The sequence below is a fragment of the Pyxicephalus adspersus genome, chromosome 4 (assembly GCF_032062135.1).
Source record: "Pyxicephalus adspersus chromosome 4, UCB_Pads_2.0, whole genome shotgun sequence".
Taxonomy (NCBI): domain Eukaryota; kingdom Metazoa; phylum Chordata; class Amphibia; order Anura; family Pyxicephalidae; genus Pyxicephalus; species Pyxicephalus adspersus.
Genome location: NC_092861.1, coordinates 42,757,608 through 42,767,801, shown reverse-complemented (window position 1 = coordinate 42,767,801; position 10,194 = coordinate 42,757,608).

Genomic DNA, 10,194 nt, shown 5'->3' with positions numbered 1-10,194 from the left:
CCCCATCGTCTTCTTTGTCATAACCTTTATTCTCCACTCAGTGGAACACTCAGAGGGGGATGGTTCCAGGGCAGATCCAATGCCTGCAACTCCTGATTGCTCAGGAATTGCCTCTGAGGTATCAAAAAGTCTTAATGCCATACTTTGATAACAATGCTGACAAAGAATTTGTGTTGGGAGCCTATAGGAAAGCTTGTGATTTCCATGTGGAGGGCAACAAGATCCTGCTGTTCCAGAACTACTCCGCAGCAGTTACACAAAAGAGAAAAAGTTTTGCTCCAGTCTGTAAACGTCTGATAGACATGGGAATATGTTTTTCCTTACTGTATCCAGCTAAGCCGAAGTCCTCTGGCAAGGGGAGACAAAATCGTTTGAGGATCCCGCTGACGCAATTGAAATTCTTCAATTGACAAATTCATCTACAGAGGAACATTAATTGGTAACATAAACATATATATGTAAATGCATATCCTTTTACATACCGTATTTTTTTGCCGTATAAGACGCACTTTTTCTTCCCCAAAACTGGGGGGGAAAAGTTAGTGCATCCTATACGACAAATGTGTTATAAAATAATTAAAATAATATACTCACCCGATACCCGATCCTGCGTGTGTCTCTGGCTGCATGCAGCGTTGTCTCCTCTTCTCTCTGGCAGCAGCACGTGTCTTCTCCTGTCTGTAAAGCAGAGCGAAAGAAGCCGCCACAGTGCCACCTGCTGTTCCCTGTCCTAACTGTCATACAGTGGAAAAAAAGCACAGAGTGATCAGAAGGGGAATTTGAATGACACAGAGTGATCAGAAGGGAATTTTGAATGACACAGAGTGATCAGAAAGGGAATTTGAAAGGCACAGAGTGATCAGAAAGGGAATTTGAATGGCACATGAGTGATCAGAAGGGGAATACCGGTATGAATGGCACATGAGTGATCAGAAGGGGAATAATCTTTCAGAATCTTTTTTTTCTAGATTTTCCTCCTTTAAAATTGGGTGCGTCTTATATTCCGGAGCGTCTTACACGGCGAAAAATACGGTAAGTGCCTCCAATTTGCAACCACTAACTCATTGTTTTCTATGATGCATATTTTTCATATGTTTCCAAATGTTTTACTACAAGCATTGTGCCCCTCTGTCAGAGCACCCCTACAGCAGGTGTTTGCTATTTATTACAAAAAATTGATGTTTACTGTTTTACTCAGGGTTTTATTTTCGGTCTTGTCATTTATGGTCAACAGGCAATGTGTTTTTTATTGGAAGATAGGTGATTTCTATTCATAGCATTACTTTTCATGGGAACTAGTTTCCTAGGGTTTTCACACCACGATTTTGTTACATTTCTGGCAGACCTGCAGCCACTGGCTGAGATGGCTGCAATCTTTATTCTAGTCTAATACTGACCCTGGTGCTTTACACTTTAAACCTCCATGACAATCTCTAAGCATTGTATTTGGCCAGTACTTGAAAAAGATCAGTCTTCCTTAAAACTAATTTCGTGGAATGTGGCTGGTTTGAACAGTCTCCAAAAAGCGTAAGAGGGTGTTAGTGTATTTTAAAACAGTCACCAGATGAAGTGTTTGTGCAAGAAACTCATTGGAAGAGGGCCAGGCCTTGTTGCTCTGTGGATTGGTGAAGTGATTCACACTGTTCATAAAACCAAAACGAGAGGCGTGGCGTTTTTGTTTACCAAAAATCTACCATACAAAATTGTTTCCACTGAATTAGATCCTGCCAGTAGATATCTATTTTGTATTAGTGGAGATTGTGGGCACTACATATATCTTTTGTTCCATATATGCTTCCAATACAACTCTTCGATTTTTTTCACTGACCTCCGCAAAAAGATATTAATAAATTCTTATCCTAACCTCATTTTAGCGGGAGATTTGAATACGGTCAATGACCCATCAATCGATCAGTCGAAGCAAATCAATATCAGACCTGACTCTTCCACTTTTGAATTAAAACGTTTATTCTTGGAAACTCCTTTAGTAGATGTTTGGCATCTCTTCCACCCAATTGAAAGGGATTATACGTGTTATTCGAAAGCCCACTCCACATTTTCCAGAATGTATTTTTTTTAGCAATAGAGGGCCTACTCCCAAGGGTTCAGAATACATCTATTGGCAATTTTACGTTTTCTGACCATGCCCCCCTGACCCCCATATGCAACTGGAATCATTTCTGTGGCGATTTCCAGCTTATCTATCCACCTTACGGGCCTATATTTAATCTCATTGGGCCGATGGACTGGATGATAACCTCCAACATTGGGATACCCCAGTTTTGCTGTGGCGCACTATGAAAGCCATTATGGGAAGCTATATTATGTCATATGTGGCAAGACGCAACTGAAAATATTACCATCAGTATAATGCTCTTCATTAACAGGTTGCGCGAAAAGATAAACTATTTCTTCAGTGTAATGATAGGGAGGCTAAGAAGTCCTGGAAAGAGGCAGTTGTTAAATTAAATACGCATGTAGCTACTCGAGTGAAAACACAAGCTCTTTATACTAAGCACTAATTCTTTAGGTGGGGAAATTAAATAAGTACTCTGTTGTCCAGACTGGCTAACCCGTTAGGCCCGAAGCTAGCAAAAGATCTGTTTTCGAAAAGTCTTTATACATCCCACCGTGATATTTTACAGGCATTGAAAGATAGTATGAAAAGCTTTTTACTGCTCAGGAAGCCCAACCCTATTTGTTGCAACGCTTACTAGAAAAAGCCAACTTATCAAAATTATCTACAACTTGTAGGGAACAGCTTAATGCCCCAGTTACTTAATCAGAAATTCTCTGCACAATTGGTACTTTGATTTCTAATAAAACGCCAGGCCCAAACAGATTTTCAGCAGAATATTATAAAATTTTAGTACCTCAAAGGGAGCCCCTTGCTTGCAGAAATTTACAACAAAATATTATCTCATCAGACTTCCCGGGTTTTAATGAAGCTTACACTACTTTAATTCCAAAACCGGGTAGAGATCCTGATTCCCTTGCCTCCAACTTCATTGTTGAATTGTGACTGCAAGATTGTGGCTAAATTGCTGGTGAACAGGATGCAGACGTTTCTATCCACTATATTATCTAAGCATCAGTTGGGTTTTGTACTCAAAAAGCACTCAACCATTGGGATTCGGGCGGCTATTGCAGCTACTGTACAATCTACTAGGGCACACAACTCCAAATCCATGCTATTAGGTTTGGATGCGGAAAAAGCTATAGAATAGAAAAGAATAGAATGGCCTGTGCTCAATGAGATTATCTCATATAGCTTTTGGACATGTGTTTTCTTCCTATATGCAATATATATCACAATCCATCCTACAAATTATATATTATTGGGGACTTTTTGAGACCCATAATACTGTCAAGAGGAACTAGGCAAGGTTGCCCCCTATCTCAAAATCTATTTTTTTTTGCCTTGGACCCTCTTCTTAGACATTTGGAAGATTTACGTGAATTCAAAGGTATTTTAGTGGGTGCCCATACCCTTAAGATCAATGCTTTTACAGATGATCTGCTGTTATACATATCTAACCACAGTCTGACACCTATTTTGAACCTAATTGCTCAATATGGCTCTGTGTCTAGTTATAATATCAATCTTGATAAATCTAAAGCTTTGTATATGACAAAATTTGTAGGACCTGTATGGGGTAGAGATTTCCCATTTATATTGTGTGAGGGAAAAAAACAGTATTTAGGGGTACAAATTACTAAAAATCCTCACAAATTATACTCTCAGAATATGGAACCGATTTTTAGAGCTCTTAGTGAGCAACTGCGCAACTGATCATAACTGATGCTCTCTTATTTAGGGAGGATTAGTTTATTAAAAATAATTGTTTCCCCAAACTTCTTTATATCCTCCAATCTTTACCTTTAGTAATCAAAAAATCAAACCTCCAAACTTTTTATAAATTATTTTCTGAATTTATATGGGGAGGTAAATGTGCTAGACTTGAGTCTATGTGTTTTCCCAACATTGAATTATATAAAGCTGCTTCCATCCTGTGATACATTAAAGATTGGTTACATAATACTTGTATTTACGCTGACTCTACCTTGGACAACAATCTATACTAAATATTAATCTAAAATATGTTTTACACATACATAGGGAATTACTTCCTGAGGATGTTACGTCAAACCTGCCATTGTTCTGGGCAGTGTGGCATAGGATTAGGGGAAAACATCTTCTGAATAGTCACTTTTCTCTTTTCTTACCGTATTGGGGCAATTTGAATCTCCCACATTTATCCCATTTTTCCCTGTTGCAGAAATTGCCTACTTTCCATACTTTAATGGTCATGTCACTGGAGAATAGGAGTGCAAAGCGACCCCTCCGGTTTGAAAAGTGGCTGAATTTCCTTTTTTGAGGTCAGCAGTCTATGTTTTCATGATGTCTCATGCAATTGCACTCATACACTTCAAAGGTATTGAAGTCCCTGTCTGCTAGGGATTGGAAAAATCCTCTGGATAGTTTGCTGTTAAAAGGCAATCCCTCTAGAAAAGCAATCACGGAAAATTATAGGACGATCAGATTAGTTTTAGAATATTCCACTAGAAAAACGAGTTTGGTTAAATCGATCAGCCTAATAAAATCTTGTTGCCTTCTCTAGGACGTGGTCAGTTCATCCTTCTGTGATATACAGGGAAATGACTCTCAGAATCTACCACGGGGTGTATATCTCCCCACAGCGTGCAAATTTGATGGACCACGCTCCCACTTCACCTCTCTTTAGTGGCTAAAAAAACAATATTACACAAATGGCTAGGCCCAAATACATTGACACTTGGGCTTTTTCAGGAAAAATTAAGACATGTCTCAGAAAGGCGTTGGTTAAGACAACTCTGCATAAGAAAATCTAAGGTGGGTAAATTTTTTGAAATATGGGAATCCTATATAGAGACCCAGTCTCCAATAAAACCACAGATTATGTCTACCTTCAAACATACCTCCTGGTATGCTTTGCACATGTTAGAAAATGATCCTCCTGTGGTCATAAATGATATGTGAGTGGAAAATTTCTGACATTGTTAACAAGATGATGTAACCATTTTTCTTTCTTTTATATTATCCAAGTGTATTTTCGTATGCCTGTTGTTTTTTTTTTTTTTTTTTTTTTTTTTTTCTTTTTTTTTTTTTTTTTTTTTTTTTTCTTTTGTTCCTTTTTATTTTTCCTTGTTCTTTTTAATTCCATGTATGTTTCTCTACATATTTGTATATTTTATGTTAATTTATTTGTTAAAACCGATTCCTATTTTGTTTTTATAGTTATTTATTGAACCATCCTTCAATAAAAAGTTTTATTAAAAAAAATAAAAAAATAAAAAGCTGAAATGACAAAATACAAAAATATATATAGTGGTTCTCAGTAGCAAAGATCCCTCCGCATTTTTTTTAGTATTTTTCTAAAAGACAGTGGCAAATAAAGTTGGAAATGGCTTAAAAGAATCAGAAAATAATTGTTTATACTAAATTCGGACCTCTATATGGTCCTCGTGGACTGGAGTTGATGACCCCTTGACATGAAGATTCTAAAGGCTTTGAATATGGTGTGGTATACCACCCTTGTGTGATCACCTTCTCTAGGGTAAAAGGTACTCGCACAATGCAGGAGAGATGGATGAAGCGCACTTTTAATAAAACAGTTTTATTAAAAGGTTCTATAGGATAAAAAAAAAAAAAAATAAATCCTACCCAGTCAGGCACTAACTAAACAGCAGGCAGATTCCTCTCTACCAGTCAGCGGCTTAGCCAGCCAACTCAACACAAACGTTCCCATAACCTTTACTCACATGTAGTACAACAATGACTCTTATAGGCAGCTTCCCTGTGCCCCAGGTCAGAGGGAGCTTTCTTCCTTTTCTTCCTTTCTTACCTGCTTCTTGCAGCTGTGCCGTAATTAATGGCCAGACAAACCCAAACTCTGGCCTGGATCAGAACACTTTTGAGTGACATACAAACCCAGGTCTGGAATCCCAGCAGACATGTTGCTGGTGAATCCCTTTCATAGAAGAGGAACCATGGAGAAATATACCTTCCTTCCAAGATGATTCCTTTTGCCATGTCACAACAGCTAAAAGGTAAAATAGGTAGTGAAATGTGGCAAATGTGTGTAAAGTGATCTTTCCTTATAAGAACTTTCACACATTCTTTGATTTGTCTGTTATACAGAGGTAGCTGCCTGTGTGGACATTCCAACATCTGCCCCCAGTGGTTATCCCTTCATCTTACTTCTTCATTACCTGACTTCACTTATGAAGTTATTCCATACCACATCCCTTTGGATTTATATATTATGCATCAGTCTATCAATATGCCATTTCCTAGATAGGACCAAGCATTTATCTACCAAACAAAGGCTTTACCTCCCCTAAGAAAGCCAAAACAGCAAAACGCGTCGGGTACGGAGACGACTGCTCTTTTTGGGACCATCCACATGTATTCAAGTAATAAGAAATACTATGTCTAGTATTACCATTGGTTTATGTAATTGTCATCTTGTTTCTCCTAAGTAAACTCAATTTAACTTCATACCCCTCTATGCTTATTTTCTATCTTAATATACTGCATATTAATTTGGTTCACCTTTTCAGTGACTCCAGTAAAAAAAAAAAAAAAAAAAAAAACCTTTAGGGGTTCTTTGAGCAATGAACAATTTGTGCCTCTCGGATCAGCTTAGCTGGCACCAATTGTCATTTTGGCCATCCGTAAGGGTGACATTCTTCCCACTGGCCAGCAATGTAAGAGGCATGCTTTCAACTGGCCACCTCACTGTGAGGTGTGGATATAGTAATTATATAAGGGTATATACTGTGAGCTGTGGATATAGTAATTATATAAGGGTCCCCCAAAACCTAAGAGATATTTAAAGGGGTTCCTCCATGTAAAAAAGATCAAAAACTACTGCACTAGAGGATAGGTGGCTCCATAGTTTTTCAGTCCTGCTCTACAAGGGTTTGAAAAAAGTCCCCCATCAACATTTTAGACCTGGGTTGCTACCCTTTTTTCTCCACAGACCACATTGCAGTGTGTAGCATAACATACCATTGTCAAGTTGCACCAAACATGGGGAATGACATATTTAAACTGAACAAAAGATTACTTTTACTGCACACACATGCTGCAGCAATTGTGCCAACACATTACTCAAAGTATCTATAAAAGAAACACAGCAACTGCACATAATGTAGTGACCAAGAGTAAAATTAATGAACAGTTCACCATACATAACACAGGTGTGGGATTTATGCCATATACAGACAGGGTTGGTTACAGGGGATATATTGGGCAATTGTCCAGGGTGCCAACCTTCTCCAGGGCTTCAAGTGACAGAATGGCAGGAGCTGAAATGCTGATCATTTGGGGCCACCATTTTTTTAAATGTCCATGTCCCATTTTGTATAAAACTATCAGAAGTGTGTAATGTACAAAGTGCACAAGTCAGAAGTGTATAATTTACAGAGTAATATACAACCTAGAAAACAAAGTGCAGAGGTCATGTAATTTTCATTGTGCAAGGGTCAGAAATATGTTGCACTGCACCCCTTTTATTTCATACCCCCAACTCTATCCATAAAAGAAACACTTACATACATACGTGTTTTACCAGTTTTGTTCACAAGTTACAGTGGCTTCAGTGCATCAGATGCCGGCCAAAACGGTTTGGTAGGACAGGTCTCTGGTCCCAGACTGTATGTGGGACAACACAGTTTCATACGTTAGGAAATTTCAGGAAAAGATCCATAGGAGATACAAAGGGGTTATTCTTTTTGACATTTATTTGTTGGCCCAAATCTATACTTTTGCCTAGTATTCCACTTTTAAGGTACATTTGTTTTGTTTTTTTATGAAAAATATGTGTAGTTTAGGAATTTTCTATGGCCCAAATATAATATTTGAATCAGAAATTAGATGCTGGCCAAGAATTCTGAGCTCCCACTGCCACAGAGACTGCATAGTGTGCCAATGACTCAAGCTGGAATTATGAGAAAGTAATTAATTTAGTAACTGTAAACAGCAAAAACGAATTAATTACTCTGTCACAGCAGAAAACATCATGTTTAGGTAAAGTGATGATTGCAATGCTGTTAGACAATATTCTTTATAATATGGAACACTGTAAAAATTAAATTTTAAAAATATGTGTACCATCCATATTCCTTCCTACTCATTAGTAGTGCTGGTGTTCGAATTCGGGTCGTCCTTATATTTGACCCGAATATGGCTGCTTGAATTCCGATACACCCAACCCCAAAAACACGGTATTCTACAGTAAAAATTTTGGTAAAAAATGTATTTAAAAAAAAATTATTTTAAAGTAATTTATTGAATTTTTTTGTTTTTTTAAATAAGTTTTTTTTTTTACAGGTTATCCCACAATGACTGTGCAGCCGTGGGAATCCTCCTGTCATTGCGGGATCTCTGGGCAATATAGGTGATGAATAGGGACCAAGTAGATGAATGGGGACCAAGTAGGAGTATCTCAGTTTACAGCCCACATTAAAAATTCAGAGAGTTCAAGTAGTAGGAACATCTCACCATGAACTCTTCGGAGGAGACTGTGTGAATCAGGCTTTCATGGTCTAATTGCTGCAAAGATGCCACTATTGAAGAACAACAAAAAGAAGAGAATTTTTTGGGCCTAGAAATACAAATAATGATTATTAGACCAATGGAAGTCTGTACTTTATCATATGAGTCAAATTTGAAATTTTTGGTTCCACCCATCATGTCTAAGTGAGATGCTGTTTCTACATGTGTGGTTCCTATCGTGAAGCATGGAGGGGGAGGTGTATCGGTATTGTTAGGAATCTACCTTTCCAGCGAGCCTGCGGCCTCCCTGGGGATCACAGCCACAGAGGTAGACGCCGCAGCAGCAGGCAGCGTGGCCGAGGCTGCTGCCCTGGTCGCATCGTGTCTCTCCCTGCAGGTGGAGGGATCCGTTCTAGCCGAACTACTGTTCCGCCAGGCGGCGTTCCCAGCATCCCTTTGGACATGAACAGAGAAAGTCTTGTTCTCAGCACTCCTGCGGATGTGCAAAGAAAGGCACACAGGGGTGCTGTGGGAAGAGGTGCCCGTGCCACCACGCATGCCTCTTGTACCCCCCAGGGGTGAGACACTCAGCTGCCTCGCTGCGGGGCGGGACATAGTTAGTTTGAATTCCCTGCGGCCAAACGGCCACAGAGGATTCGTTTTTTCTCCAATCAAATGGCGCTAGGTGGCACAAGGTCATTGGGCACTCTGGCCATTTAAGGAGAACCTGTCCTGAACACCAATGCCCGCTATAAGCCTCTGTGTGTACAGTGTGCTTGGGTGCGTTTTCTGTGTTAGTTCGTATTAACCTGTTGTGTTGTTACCAATAGCAACCCAGTCTGATACCTGATTCTGCCTGAACTCCACCTGTCCTGACCTTGGATTGTTTGTGACTTCTCTTGTCTGCTCCCTGCCCTGACCTCGGATTGTTCCTGACCTGCCTTTGCCTTACCCTTCTGTACCAGGCTTATCGGACTAATCATCTGTGATAAACCCTTGCCTTGTTTTATGACTACAAATAAAGCTTGACAAAAGGATTTTTGGAGTTGGCTGTGGTTTGTTTGCCCAGGCGCATTACAGGTATGACACTGTTGGTGATTTATTCGAAATTGAAGGCACACTCCACTAGCATGTCTCCCTCAGCAATATGCACCAACATGCGATTACATCTTTTCTTTTTACCAGAACAATAACCTCAAACACATCTCTGGGCTGTGTAAGGGCTATTTACCCAAGAAGGTGAGTGATGGATTGCTACATCAGCTGACCTGGCCTTCATGATCACCTGACCTAAACCCAACTGAGAGAGGCAAAACAACCAACAAGGTGACTACCTCATAAAAATGATTGAGATAATGAAAAGAAAAAGAGAAAAGGCAGGGGTTTTCTAGGAGGTTACCTTCTAACTGACCTACGATATCAATTTCTCTCTGAAATCCTTTTTCAGGCAATCAATTGTAAGTACATTATTCATTCATTTTACTTAATATTAACACATCCAAGCTACCTACTATACTCATATACTCATATCCCTTCCAACATTAATTATTACTTTAACCACTTATACCTCTAATATATCACCCCCCCAAGATTTTTATATATACATACATATATATATATAATTATATATATATATATATATATATGTATAT